This window comes from Engystomops pustulosus, chromosome 6, assembly GCF_040894005.1.
Source record: "Engystomops pustulosus chromosome 6, aEngPut4.maternal, whole genome shotgun sequence".
NCBI lineage: Eukaryota > Metazoa > Chordata > Amphibia > Anura > Leptodactylidae > Engystomops > Engystomops pustulosus.
This window is the reverse complement of record NC_092416.1, coordinates 25276841-25293182: the sequence shown is the minus strand read 5'-3', so window position 1 is coordinate 25293182 and position 16342 is coordinate 25276841. Positions and strand designations below refer to the sequence as shown.

The window sequence follows — 16342 nt, the reverse complement described above, 5'->3', positions numbered from 1 at the left end:
ATATGTACAGCCGGTATAACATGGGGATCTCCTGTATATAATGATATATGTACAGCTGGTATAACCTGGGGATCTCCTGTATATAATGATACATGTACAGATGGTATAACCTGGGGGTCTCCTGTATATAGTGATATATGTACAGCCAGTATAACCTGGGGATATCCTGTATATAATGATATATGTACAGCTGGTATAACCTGGGGATCTCCTGTATATAATGATATATGTACAGCCGGTATAACCTGGGGATCTCCTGTATATAATGATATATGTACAGCTGGTATAACCTGGGGATCTCCTGTATATAATGATGTATGTACAGCTGGTATAACCTGGGGATCTCCTGTATATAGTGATATATGTACAGCTGGTATAACCTGGGGATCTCCTGTATATAATGATATATGTACAGCTGGTGTAACCTGGGGGTCTCCTGTATATAATGATATATGTACAGCTGGTATAACCTGGGGTTCTCCATTATATAATGATATACGTACAGCTGGTATCACCTGAGGTTCTCCAGTATATAATGATATATGTACAGCTGGTATAACCTGGGGATCTCCTGTATATAATGATACATGTACAGCTGGTATAACCTGGGGATCTCCTGTATATAATGATATATGTACAGCCGGTATAACCTGGGGATCTCCTGTATATAATGATATATGTACAGCTGGTATAACCTGGGGATCTCCTGTATATAATGATATATGTACAGCTGGTATAACCTGGGGATCTCCTGTATATAATGATATATGTACAGCTGGTATAACCTGGGGATCTCCTGTATATAATGATATATGTACAGCTGGTATAACCTGGGGATCTCCTGTATATAATGATATATGTACAGCTGGTATAACCTGGGGATCCCCTGTATATAATGATATATGTACAGCCGGTATAACCTAGGGATCTCCTGTATATAATGATATATGTACAGCCGGTATAACCTGGGGATCTCCTATATATAATGATATATGTACAGCCGGTATAACCTGGGGATCTCCTGTATATAATGATATATGTACAGCTGCTATAACCTGGGGATCTCCTGTATATAATGATATATGTACAGCCGGTATAACCTGGGGATCTCCGGTATATAATGATATATGTACAGCTGGTATAACCTGGGGGTCTCCTGTATCTAATGATATATGTACAGCTGGTATAACCTGGGGATCACCTGTATATAATGATATATGTACAGCTGGTATAACCTGGGGTTCTCCATTATATAATGAAATATGTACAGCTGGTATAACCTGGGGAACTCCTGTATATAATGATATATGTACAGCCGGTATAACATGGGGATCTCCTGTATATAATGATATATGTACAGCTGGTATAACCTGGGGATCTCCTGTATATAATGATACATGTACAGCCGGTATAACCTGGGGGTCTCCTGTATATAGTGATATATGTACAGCCAGTATAACCTGGGGATCTCCTGTATATAATGATATATGTACAGCTGGTATAACCTGGGGATCTCCTGTATATAATGATATATGTACAGCCGGTATAACCTGGGGATCTCCTGTATATAATGATATATGTACAGCTGGTATAACCTGGGGATCTCCTGTATATAATGATGTATGTACAGCTGGTATAACCTGGGGATCTCCTGTATATAGTGATATATGTACAGCTGGTATAACCTGGGGATCTCCTGTATATAATGATATATGTACAGCTGGTGTAACCTGGGGGTCTCCTGTATATAATGATATATGTACAGCCGGTATAACCTGGGGATCTCCTGTATATAGTGATATATGTACAGCTGGTATAACCTGGGGTTCTCCATTATATAATGATATACGTACAGCTGGTATCACCTGAGGTTCTCCAGTATATAATGATATATGTACAGCTGGTATAACCTGGGGATCTCCTGTATATAATGATACATGTACAGCTGGTATAACCTGGGGATCTCCTGTATATAATGATATATGTACAGCTGGTATAACCTGGGGATCTCCTGTATATAATGATATATGTACAGCTGGTATAACCTGGGGATCTCCTGTATATAATGATATATGTACAGCTGGTATAACCTGGGGATCTCCTGTATATAATGATATATGTACAGCTGGTATAACCTGGGGATCTCCTGTATATAATGATATATGTACAGCTGGTATAACCTGGGGATCTCCTGTATATAATGATATATGTACAGCTGGTATAACCTGGGGATCTCCTGTATATAATGATATATGTACAGCTGGTATAACCTGGGGATCTCCTGTATATAATGATATATGTACAGCTGGTATCACCTGAGGTTCTCCAGTATATAATGATATATGTACAGCTGGTATAACCTGGGGATCTCCTGTATATAATGATACATGTACAGCTGGTATAACCTGGGGATCTCCTGTATATAATGATATATGTACAGCTGGTATAACCTGGGGATCTCCTGTATATAATGATATATGTACAGCTGGTATAACCTGGGGATCTCCTGTATATAATGATATATGTACAGCTGGTATAACCTGGGGATCTCCTGTATATAATGATATATGTACAGCTGGTATAACCTGGGGATCTCCTGTATATAATGATATATGTACAGCTGGTATAACCTGGGGATCTCCTGTATATAATGATATATGTACAGCTGGTATAACCTGGGGATCCCCTGTATATAATGATATATGTACAGCCGGTATAACCTGGGGATCTCCTGTATATAATGATATATGTACAGCCGGTATAACCTGGGGATCTCCTATATATAATGATATATGTACGGCCGGTATAACCTGGGGATCTCCTGTATATAATGATATATGTACAGCTGCTATAACCTGGGGATCTCCTGTATATAATGATATATGTACAGCCGGTATAACCTGGGGATCTCCGGTATATAATGATATATGTACAGCTGGTATAACCTGGGGGTCTCCTGTATCTAATGATATATGTACAGCTGGTATAACCTGGGGATCTCCTGTATATAATGATATATGTACAGCTGGTATAACCTGGGGATCTCCTGTATATAATGGTATATGTACAGCTGGTATAACCTGGGGATCTCCTGTATATAATGGTATATGTACAGCTGGTATAACCTGGGGATCTCCTGTATATAATGATATATGTACAGCCGGTATAACCCGGGGATCTCCTGTATATAATGATATATGTACGGCTGGTATAACCTGGGGATCTCCTGTATATAATGATATATGTACGGCTGGTATAACCTGGGGATCTCCTGTATATAATGATATATGTACAGCTGGTATAACCTGGGGATCTCCTGTATATAATGATATATGTACAGCCGGTATAACCTGGGGATCTCCTGTATATAATGATATATGTACAGCCGGTATAACCTGGGGATCTCCTGTATATAATGATATATGTACAGCTGGTATAACCTGGGGATCTCCTGTATATAATGATATATGTACAGCCGGTATAACCTGGGGATCTCCTGTATATAATGATATATGTACAGCTGGTATAACCTGGGGATCTCCTGTATATAATGATATATGTACAGCCGCTATAACCTGGGGATCTCCTGTATATAATGATATATGTACAGCCGGTATAACCTGGGGATCTCCTGTATATAATGATATATGTACAGCTGGTATAACCTGGGGATCTCCTGTATATAATGATATATGTACAGCCGGTATAACCTGGGGATCTCCTGTATATAATGATATAGGTACAGCCGGTATAACCTGGGGATCTCCTGTATATAATGATATATGTACAGCCGGTATAACCTGGGGATCTCCTGTATATAATGATATATGTACAGCTGATATAACCTGGGGATCTCCTGTATATAATGATATATGTACAGCCGGTATAACCTGGGCATCTCCTGTATATAATGATATATGTACATCTGCTATAACCTGGGGATCTCCTATATATAATGATATATGTACATCTGGTATAACCTGGGGATCTCCTGTATATAATGATATATGTACAGCCGGTATAACCTGGGCATCTCCTGTATATAATGATATATGTACAGCTGGTATAACCTGGGGATCTCTTGTATATAATGATATATGTACAGCTGGTATAACCTGGGGATCTCCTGTATATAATGATATATGTACAGCTGGTATAACCTGGGCATCTCCTGTATATAGTGATATATGTAAAGGCGGTATAACCTGGGGATCTCCTGTGTATAATGATATATGTACAGCTGGTATAACCTGGGGATCTCCTGTATATAATAAAATATGTACAGCTGGTATAACCTGGGGATCTCCTCTATATAGTGATACATGTACAGCTGGTATAACCTGGGGATCTCCTGTATATAATGATATATGTACAGCTGGTATAACCTGGGGATCTCCTGTATATAATGATATAAATACAGCCGGTATAACCTGGGCATCTCCTGTATATAATGATATATGTACAGCTGGTATAACCTGGAGATCTCCTGTATATAATGATATATGTACAGCCGGTATAACCTGGGCATCTCCTGTATATAATGATATATGTACAGCTGGTATAACCTGGGGATCTCTTGTATATAATGATATATGTACAGCTGGTATAACCTGGGGATCTCCTGTATATAATGATATATGTACAGCTGGTATAACCTGGGGATCTCCTGTATATAGTGATATATGTAGAGCCGGTATAACCTGGGGATCTCCTGTGTATAATGATATATGTACAGCTGGTATAACCTGAGCATCTCCTGTATATAATGATATATGAACAGCTGGTATAACCTGAGCATCTCCTGTATATAATGATATATGTACAGCTGGTATAACCTGGGGATCTCCTGTATATAATGATATATGTACAGCTGGTATAACCTGGGCATCTCCTGTATATAATGATATATGTACAGCTGGTATAACCTGGGCATCTCCTGTATATAATGATCTCCTGTATATAGTGATATATGTACAGGCGGTATAACCTGGGGATCTCCTGTATATAATGATATATGTACAGCTGGTATAACCTGGGGATCTCCTGTATATAATGATATATGTACAGCTGGTATAACCTGAGCATCTCCTGTATATAATGATATATGAACAGCTGGTATAACCTGAGCATCTCCTGTATATAATGATATATGTACAGCTGGTATAACCTGGGGATCTCCTGTATATAATGATATATGTACAGCTGGTATAACCTGGGCATCTCCTGTATATAATGATATATGTACAGCTGGTATAACCTGGGCATCTCCTGTATATAATGATCTCCTGTATATAGTGATATATGTACAGGCGGTATAACCTGGGGATCTCCTGTATATAATGATATATGTACAGCTGGTATAACCTGGGGATCTCCTGTATATAATGATATATGTACAGCCGGAATAACCTGGTCATCTCCTGTATATAATGATATATGTACAGCTGGTATAACCTGGGGATCTCCTGTATATTATGATATATGTACAGCAGGTATAACCTGGAGATCTCCTGTATATAATGATATATGTACAGCCGGTATAACCTGGGCATCTCCTGTATATAATGATATATGTACATCTGCTATAACCTGGGGATCTCCTATATATAATGATATATGTACATCTGGTATAACCTGGGGATCTCCTGTATATAATGATATATGTACAGCCGGTATAACCTGGGCATCTCCTGTATATAATGATATATGTACAGCTGGTATAACCTGGGGATCTCTTGTATATAATGATATATGTACAGCTGGTATAACCTGGGCATCTCCTGTATATAGTGATATATGTAAAGGCGGTATAACCTGGGGATCTCCTGTGTATAATGATATATGTACAGCTGGTATAACCTGGGGATCTCCTGTATATAATAAAATATGTACAGCTGGTATAACCTGGGGATCTCCTCTATATAGTGATACATGTACAGCTGGTATAACCTGGGGATCTCCTGTATATAATGATATATGTACAGCTGGTATAACCTGGGGATCTCCTGTATATAATGATATAAATACAGCCGGTATAACCTGGGCATCTCCTGTATATAATGATATATGTACAGCTGGTATAACCTGGAGATCTCCTGTATATAATGATATATGTACAGCCGGTATAACCTGGGCATCTCCTGTATATAATGATATATGTACAGCTGGTATAACCTGGGGATCTCTTGTATATAATGATATATGTACAGCTGGTATAACCTGGGGATCTCCTGTATATAATGATATATGTACAGCTGGTATAACCTGGGGATCTCCTGTATATAGTGATATATGTAGAGCCGGTATAACCTGGGGATCTCCTGTGTATAATGATATATGTACAGCTGGTATAACCTGGGGATCTCCTGTATATAATGATATATGTACAGCTGGTATAACCTGGGGATCTCCTCTATATAGTGATACATGTACAGCTGGTATAACCTGGGGATCTCCTGTATATGATGATATATGTACAGCTGGCATAACCTGGGGATCTCCTGTATATAATGATATATATACAGCCGGTATAACTTGGGGATCTCCTGTGTATAATGATATATGTACAGCCGGTATAACCTGGGGATCTCCTGTATATAATGATATATGTACAGCAGGTATAACCTGGGGATCTCCTGTATATAGTGATACATGTACAGCTGGTATAACCTGGGGATCTCCTGTATATAATGATATATGTACAGCTGGCATAACCTGGGGATCTCCTGTATATAATGATATATATACAGCCGGTATAACTTGGGGATCTCCTGTGTATAATGATATATGTACAGCCGGTATAACCTGGGGATCTCCTGTATATAATGATATATGTACAGCAGGTATAACCTGGGGATCTCCTGTATATAATGATATATGTACAGCTGATATAACCTGGGATCTCCTGTATATAATGATATATGTACAGCTGGTATAACCTGGGGATCTCCTGTATATAATGATATATGTACAGCCGGTATAACCTGGGGATCTCCTGTATATAATGATATATGTACAGCTGGTATAACCTGGGGATCTCCTGTATATAATGATATATGTACAGCCGGTGTAACCTGGGGATCTCCTGTATATAATGATATATGTACAGCCGGTATAACCTGGGGATCTCCTGTATATAATGATATATGTACAGCCGGTATAACCTGGGGATCTCCTGTATATAATGATATATGTACAGCTGGTATAACCTGGGCATCTCCTGTATATAATGATATATGTACAGCTGGTATAACCTGGGGATCTCCTGTATATAATGATATATGTACAGCCGGTATAACCTGGGGATCTCCTGTATATAATGATATATGTACAGCTGGTATAAGCTGGGGATCTCCTGTATATAATGATATATGTACAGCCGGTATAACCTGGGGATCTCCTGTATATAATGATATATGTACAGCTGGTATAACCTGGGGTTCTCCATTATATAATGAAATATGTACAGCTGGTATAACCTGGGGAACTCCTGTACATAATGATATATGTACAGCCGGTATAACATGGGGATCTCCTGTATATAATGATATATGTACAGCTGGTATAACCTGGGGATCTCCTGTATATAATGATACATGTACAGATGGTATAACCTGGGGGTCTCCTGTATATAGTGATATATGTACAGCCAGTATAACCTGGGGATATCCTGTATATAATGATATATGTACAGCTGGTATAACCTGGGGATCTCCTGTATATAATGATATATGTACAGCCGGTATAACCTGGGGATCTCCTGTATATAATGATATATGTACAGCTGGTATAACCTGGGGATCTCCTGTATATAATGATGTATGTACAGCTGGTATAACCTGGGGATCTCCTGTATATAGTGATATATGTACAGCTGGTATAACCTGGGGATCTCCTGTATATAATGATATATGTACAGCTGGTGTAACCTGGGGGTCTCCTGTATATAATGATATATGTACAGCTGGTATAACCTGGGGTTCTCCATTATATAATGATATACGTACAGCTGGTATCACCTGAGGTTCTCCAGTATATAATGATATATGTACAGCTGGTATAACCTGGGGATCTCCTGTATATAATGATACATGTACAGCTGGTATAACCTGGGGATCTCCTGTATATAATGATATATGTACAGCCGGTATAACCTGGGGATCTCCTGTATATAATGATATATGTACAGCTGGTATAACCTGGGGATCTCCTGTATATAATGATATATGTACAGCTGGTATAACCTGGGGATCTCCTGTATATAATGATATATGTACAGCTGGTATAACCTGGGGATCTCCTGTATATAATGATATATGTACAGCTGGTATAACCTGGGGATCTCCTGTATATAATGATATATGTACAGCTGGTATAACCTGGGGATCCCCTGTATATAATGATATATGTACAGCCGGTATAACCTAGGGATCTCCTGTATATAATGATATATGTACAGCCGGTATAACCTGGGGATCTCCTATATATAATGATATATGTACAGCCGGTATAACCTGGGGATCTCCTGTATATAATGATATATGTACAGCTGCTATAACCTGGGGATCTCCTGTATATAATGATATATGTACAGCCGGTATAACCTGGGGATCTCCGGTATATAATGATATATGTACAGCTGGTATAACCTGGGGGTCTCCTGTATCTAATGATATATGTACAGCTGGTATAACCTGGGGATCACCTGTATATAATGATATATGTACAGCTGGTATAACCTGGGGTTCTCCATTATATAATGAAATATGTACAGCTGGTATAACCTGGGGAACTCCTGTATATAATGATATATGTACAGCCGGTATAACATGGGGATCTCCTGTATATAATGATATATGTACAGCTGGTATAACCTGGGGATCTCCTGTATATAATGATACATGTACAGCCGGTATAACCTGGGGGTCTCCTGTATATAGTGATATATGTACAGCCAGTATAACCTGGGGATCTCCTGTATATAATGATATATGTACAGCTGGTATAACCTGGGGATCTCCTGTATATAATGATATATGTACAGCCGGTATAACCTGGGGATCTCCTGTATATAATGATATATGTACAGCTGGTATAACCTGGGGATCTCCTGTATATAATGATGTATGTACAGCTGGTATAACCTGGGGATCTCCTGTATATAGTGATATATGTACAGCTGGTATAACCTGGGGATCTCCTGTATATAATGATATATGTACAGCTGGTGTAACCTGGGGGTCTCCTGTATATAATGATATATGTACAGCCGGTATAACCTGGGGATCTCCTGTATATAGTGATATATGTACAGCTGGTATAACCTGGGGTTCTCCATTATATAATGATATACGTACAGCTGGTATCACCTGAGGTTCTCCAGTATATAATGATATATGTACAGCTGGTATAACCTGGGGATCTCCTGTATATAATGATACATGTACAGCTGGTATAACCTGGGGATCTCCTGTATATAATGATATATGTACAGCTGGTATAACCTGGGGATCTCCTGTATATAATGATATATGTACAGCTGGTATAACCTGGGGATCTCCTGTATATAATGATATATGTACAGCTGGTATAACCTGGGGATCTCCTGTATATAATGATATATGTACAGCTGGTATAACCTGGGGATCTCCTGTATATAATGATATATGTACAGCTGGTATAACCTGGGGATCTCCTGTATATAATGATATATGTACAGCTGGTATAACCTGGGGATCTCCTGTATATAATGATATATGTACAGCTGGTATAACCTGGGGATCTCCTGTATATAATGATATATGTACAGCTGGTATCACCTGAGGTTCTCCAGTATATAATGATATATGTACAGCTGGTATAACCTGGGGATCTCCTGTATATAATGATACATGTACAGCTGGTATAACCTGGGGATCTCCTGTATATAATGATATATGTACAGCTGGTATAACCTGGGGATCTCCTGTATATAATGATATATGTACAGCTGGTATAACCTGGGGATCTCCTGTATATAATGATATATGTACAGCTGGTATAACCTGGGGATCTCCTGTATATAATGATATATGTACAGCTGGTATAACCTGGGGATCTCCTGTATATAATGATATATGTACAGCTGGTATAACCTGGGGATCTCCTGTATATAATGATATATGTACAGCTGGTATAACCTGGGGATCCCCTGTATATAATGATATATGTACAGCCGGTATAACCTGGGGATCTCCTGTATATAATGATATATGTACAGCCGGTATAACCTGGGGATCTCCTATATATAATGATATATGTACGGCCGGTATAACCTGGGGATCTCCTGTATATAATGATATATGTACAGCTGCTATAACCTGGGGATCTCCTGTATATAATGATATATGTACAGCCGGTATAACCTGGGGATCTCCGGTATATAATGATATATGTACAGCTGGTATAACCTGGGGGTCTCCTGTATCTAATGATATATGTACAGCTGGTATAACCTGGGGATCTCCTGTATATAATGATATATGTACAGCTGGTATAACCTGGGGATCTCCTGTATATAATGGTATATGTACAGCTGGTATAACCTGGGGATCTCCTGTATATAATGGTATATGTACAGCTGGTATAACCTGGGGATCTCCTGTATATAATGATATATGTACAGCCGGTATAACCCGGGGATCTCCTGTATATAATGATATATGTACGGCTGGTATAACCTGGGGATCTCCTGTATATAATGATATATGTACGGCTGGTATAACCTGGGGATCTCCTGTATATAATGATATATGTACAGCTGGTATAACCTGGGGATCTCCTGTATATAATGATATATGTACAGCCGGTATAACCTGGGGATCTCCTGTATATAATGATATATGTACAGCCGGTATAACCTGGGGATCTCCTGTATATAATGATATATGTACAGCTGGTATAACCTGGGGATCTCCTGTATATAATGATATATGTACAGCCGGTATAACCTGGGGATCTCCTGTATATAATGATATATGTACAGCTGGTATAACCTGGGGATCTCCTGTATATAATGATATATGTACAGCCGCTATAACCTGGGGATCTCCTGTATATAATGATATATGTACAGCCGGTATAACCTGGGGATCTCCTGTATATAATGATATATGTACAGCTGGTATAACCTGGGGATCTCCTGTATATAATGATATATGTACAGCCGGTATAACCTGGGGATCTCCTGTATATAATGATATAGGTACAGCCGGTATAACCTGGGGATCTCCTGTATATAATGATATATGTACAGCCGGTATAACCTGGGGATCTCCTGTATATAATGATATATGTACAGCTGATATAACCTGGGGATCTCCTGTATATAATGATATATGTACAGCCGGTATAACCTGGGCATCTCCTGTATATAATGATATATGTACAGCTGGTATAACCTGGGCATCTCCTGTATATAATGATATATGTACAGCTGATATAACCTGGAGATCTCCTGTATATAATGATATATGTACAGCCGGTATAACCCGGGGATCTCCTGTATATAGTGATATATGTACAGCCGGTATAACCTGGGGATCTCCTGTATATAATGATATATGTACAGCCGGTATAATCTGGGCATCTCCTGTATATAATGATATATGTACAGCCGGTATAACCTGGGGATCTCCTGTATATAATGATATATGTACAGCTGGTATAACCTGGGGATCTCCTGTATATAATGATATATGTACAGCCGGTATAACCTGGGGATCTCTTGTATATAATGATATATGTACAGCTGGTATAATCTGGGGATCTCCTGTATATAATGATATATGTACAGCTGGTATAACCTGGGGATCTCCTGTATATAATGGTATATGTACAGCTGGTATAACCTGGGGATCTCCTGTATATAATGGTATATGTACAGCTGGTATAACCTGGGGATCTCCTGTATATAATGGTATATGTACAGCTGGTATAACCTGGGGATCTCCTGTATATAATGATATATGTACAGCCGGTATAACCTGGGGATCTCCTGTATATAATGATATATGTACAGCTGGTATAACCTGGGGTTCTCCAGTATATAATGATATACCTACAGCCGGTATAACCTGGGGATCTCCTGTATATAATGATATATGTACAGCTGGTATAACCTGGGGATCTCCTGTATATAATGATATACCTACAGCCGGTATAACCTGGGGATCTCCTGTATATAATGATATATGTACAGCTGGTATAACCTGGGGTTCTCCAGTATATAATGATATATGTACAGCTGGTATAACCTGGGGATCTCCTGTATATAATGATATATGTACAGCTGGTATAACCTGGGGATCTCCTGTATATAATGATATATGTACAGCTGGTATAACCTGGGGATCTCCTGTATATAATGATATATGTACAGCTGCTATAACCTGGGGATCTCCTGTATATAATGATATACCTACAGCCGGTATAACCTGGGGATCTCCTGTATATAATGATATATGTACGGCTGGTATAACCTGGGGATCTCCTGTATATAATGATATATGTACAGCTGGTATAACCTGGGGATCTCCTGTATATAATGATATATGTACAGCTTGTATAACCTGGGGATCTCCTGTATATAATGATATATGTACAGCTGGTATAACCTGGGGATCTCCTGTATATAATGATATATGTACAGCCGGTGTATGTTATGCATCTCCCTGTATATAGTGTTATGGAATATGCTGGTTTATCCTGTATATCTCTTGTGGGAATATACGAATACTTAGGAGGTCTTTGGCTAAATTTTTCATGATAACATTTTAGAGCAGACAAGATTCTGTTAATTTTTCATCCAAGATGTCAGGAAATAGCTCGGAACAATCAGATCTTTCTTCGGCATTGCTTGATCTTTTGTAATTTCGAAAAATGTCCTATTATGAGACAAGAGATTCTGTGATGTGAAATACTATTCTTTCAAAAATACAGTAGCATCATTTTTTGGATAACCAGATGAATGATATTTTCAGATTTCGGAGCATGGAGAGAACATCATGTACACAATATAACCAGATGGGGGGGATACGAGGGGGAAATACTCCCAGGGAATAAACTGAAGTTGATAGTCCTCCCCAGAGATAACCTATAGCCGGGGGTCAGCACCATCCCTGTCCATACCTGATGTGTGAATACTTCAATGCTTCTGAGATGCAATACCAGACACAGCCTGTAGGCAGGTGTGGAGGTATTTCTGGGAGAGAGCAGCCCTGTTTTTATCCAATCTTATTCATTAGACAAAACGATTGAAGTCTTAATCATATTGCTCCGCTACATGCCGCACCCAATTATGAACCTATCTTCAATTAAGGAAGTTTGTGCCACTTCCCACTGACTTCTCTACGTTAAGTGCCCGGCTTCCAGGATTGTGCCATGTACTTGGGGCTAGGAGGGCAATCGGTGGTGAGCTAAGTCCAATTTCTGTGCCACTGGACGGGCCAATGCATGGACACCCTGCCTGCCAAAGTCAATGCCAATAAACTGTGCCATAGATTCCAATTCTGAACCCAAGAACTGCAATTGCAAAGAGGTCGGAAGCTCTTAGTCTTGTCGTGATCCGGTTGTACTGGAGCAGAACACATGGGGGCTCATTAACTAAGGGTTCGTGGACCGCACTATTGTCAGACATTCCAGCAATTTCCGATTTGCGCCGCTGGGACATGTATTTAACTGGGGATTTTGGCGCACGCGATTGGATTTTGGTGCATCGGCGCCGGCTTTCACGCGACAGAAATCGAGGGGCGGTGTCAAGGGCGAGGGATTTAACATTTAAATTGTGTCGCAAGCCATGCACTTACATGCACCGGGAAGAAGAAGGGGACCGGGGAAGCGGCACATGCAGGATATCTGGCGCACGCTCGTAGTGAATCACGGCAGCTGTGCATTGGAGTCGGGGAAAGCACCTCGGGGATTGCGCCAGGACGGGTAAGTAAATCTGCCCCAGTGTCTTCGTACATTGGCTCTAATATCGGAGTTAAAGAGAAACTAAGGAAAGTTGGCGTTGGTTCAGCGAGATGGGTCCACCGGGGAGTTTGCAGGTCATCTGGTGTAGTTGAGGAGGGTATAGTAAGTGAAGCAAGGACTACTGCCCTCATCAGACACACACTACACATGCCTCAGGGGCCCCTGTGTTTCTATTACCAAAGGTCCCATTGGTAACTTTTCACAAATTTTCTCTCGACTTGACCCATAAAGAAATCTGCAAATAAAATGAAAACAATAGTTGGAAAGAACTACTATACTACCACAGTACTATATGTAGTTTTTTATATATATTTTTTATCTTGTAAAGCAGGAGCCCACATTAGCATTCAAAGAGCTGGTTGTACCTGTAAGAGTTTACAAATATAAGGCGAGATTTATCCTATGTATAATAGCGGCTACGCCCGCACCCCCCAACCCATGTCTCCCCCCAACCCATTGGCTGATGACTCGGCGGTAGAAACGTAGGCGAGACCGAGGATGTGCCAAACAGCTCCGGCAGCGTCTGCACGTTATTTTTACACTACAAAAATGTTCTCTCGGCATCTTCATTTACTTCAGTGATTCACGACTTTCTGGGAAAGGGCATCTGGTTCCCATCGCTTCATGTGTCCTGAATATAATAAGAAGTACATTTCCAGACCCTGACAACAATAACACAGAATATTGGTGGCACAATCCTTACTACGGAACAGCGCTGCCCAGAAAAAGATTGCAGAACTTTCCAACCCGCAGCAGCCGGTCCACTGCTGTGTTACTAAAACCCAACATCGGGGCTAACCCCCAGGATCAGCCAAGCTCCAAATCAGTGGTTTAACCCTTTTAACAACACAGTCCAATATGGACATTGGTTTCTAAGTGGGTGCAGGGGATGCACCCCACAGCAGTGATTGCATGTGCCGATAGCGTCATATGGCAGCAGGGGTCCTTTAAAGGTTTGAAAACCAGAGGGTCTGAGCTATGATACATTATACTGGAACACAATCATAGTGCAACATGTTGCAAAAAGAGATCTCAGAAATACTCAGGGAAACAGATCGGCACCAGCCCCACCACCATTTAAAGGAAATCTACCACCAGGATCAAGGATTGTAAACCAAGTACACTTATATGCAGGTAAGTATCCCATCCGTCAGGATCCACTTTTCTTTAAGCTGTGTATGCTCTTGTTTTTTTGAATAAAAACATTTAAAATTATGCAAATGAGCCTGAGGGGCACCAGGCTCCATTAAAACCTATGGAGCCCAAAGCCCCTGAGGCTCATTTGCATAATTTTAAAAGCCTTTTTTTGTAAAAACCAGGGGATAAGAAGTTAAAGGAAGAGCATATCCTGCCAGAAGGGGCACACACCTGCATGTAAGTGTGCTTGGTTTACAATCCCTCATCCTGGAGGTAGATGTCCTTTAAAAGTTTAGCAAATGGGATCTGTGCCAATACTGATCAAAGTGTGAACGTTGGGTGTCTGATATATAACACAACAGCCAGATGCCCTGTATGGTTAGGACTCAGCCAGCACATGAAAGGTTTTCAATTAGATTTAAAAAATCACCTTTTCTAAAATTTGTTTTTATTTTTTTAATAAAACTGGATCCAATCAGTAGAGAGAAAGATGAAATTAGGATATTTCCAGCTGGTTGATAGCCTATTGTCTGTGAATGCCAAATACATTGATTTGAGCACTTTCCAGAGCAATTTAGTAGACATAGAGGCAACAAAATACTTTTTGCTATACATTTATTTTTAGAGTTGCAATGGATTAAAGTGGTGTCCACTCTTTTACATAAGTTGCCCATGTGCCTTTATTGCCTTAAGGATAATCCCTGAATGGTCATCCAGTGATTCAGCAGCCCTTACACTTACTTTAGTGCTCTGTGCAGACTCTCTGTGATTCTTTGTTTACATGTCTGACCTCTGATGAATAGGAGGAGCTGTAGCAGGAGAGATATGACTCATTCTCCTACATCTGCTCTTCATGTCTTTGTCAGTGAGGACAGACTGAAAAATAAAAATTCCTTTATTTATATAGCGCTACACAGAGCTTGCCAAATTAGTCCCTGTCCCATGGGGCTCACAGTCTAATCAATCTACCATTATGTTTTGAAGTGTGGGAGAAAACCGAAGGAAGCCCACACAAACACAGAGAGAACATACAAACTCTTTGCAGATGTTGACCCTGGGACTTGAACCCAGGACCCCAGCGCTGCAAGGCTGTAGTGCTGACCACTGAGCCACCCTGCTGAAGAAGAGAGAGGAAGCTGTGTGTATATGGTGAGGCAAAGACACAGGTACATATACATGCAGCGACATTTCTAAT

At 39.9% G+C, this 16342-nt stretch overlaps 1 long non-coding RNA gene across 1 annotated transcript; it reads right to left on the bottom strand.

Annotated features, from left to right (window-relative positions):
- Positions 1-14573: 14573 nt before the first annotated feature.
- On the bottom strand, positions 14574-16026 carry LOC140065601 (uncharacterized). The gene is made up of 3 exons (XR_011847978.1): positions 15938-16026; positions 15889-15906; positions 14574-14641 (listed from the first exon to the last, which is right to left on the bottom strand). It is a non-coding gene; the product is annotated as an uncharacterized lncRNA (long non-coding RNA).
- Between the last annotated feature and the right edge of the window lie 316 nt (positions 16027-16342).